The sequence below is a fragment of the Asparagus officinalis genome, chromosome 4, assembly GCF_001876935.1.
Source record: "Asparagus officinalis chromosome 4, Aspof.V1, whole genome shotgun sequence".
Classification (NCBI taxonomy): Eukaryota; Viridiplantae; Streptophyta; class Magnoliopsida; order Asparagales; family Asparagaceae; genus Asparagus; species Asparagus officinalis.
In genome coordinates, this window is record NC_033797.1 from 73,438,496 (window position 1) to 73,438,882 (window position 387).

Below are 387 nucleotides of genomic sequence, written 5' to 3' on the forward strand. Positions count from 1 at the left end.
CCTCTCCCAGCGCGCTAAGACGAAACTAGTCATGCGTGCCCACCACCCCTTGGCTAGTGAGGAAGCCCAACCGTAGCATCTGTAATCCGGTGGAGGTAACCGTCTCCCAAGAAGAGCCAGACGGTTACTCACAGTCGGAGCAGCAGCTGACACCTCGCCTGGGGGTGCAGTATCAAGGCCCATAATCCCGGGTCGAAGACCACGAACGTCATGATACCCGTTAGAGCCAGGAGTCTTGTGGTGAGTGGCGTATCCACACTGAACTCGCTCAGCATCTTCAGTAAGGTGCCAAGACATCTGTCGCCCCACGGCCTGCCCCTTCAAGTGACTGAAAGAATATTGGCGTGGAATCGAGGGGATGTACAAACAAGCTCCCCCGTCGAGAGT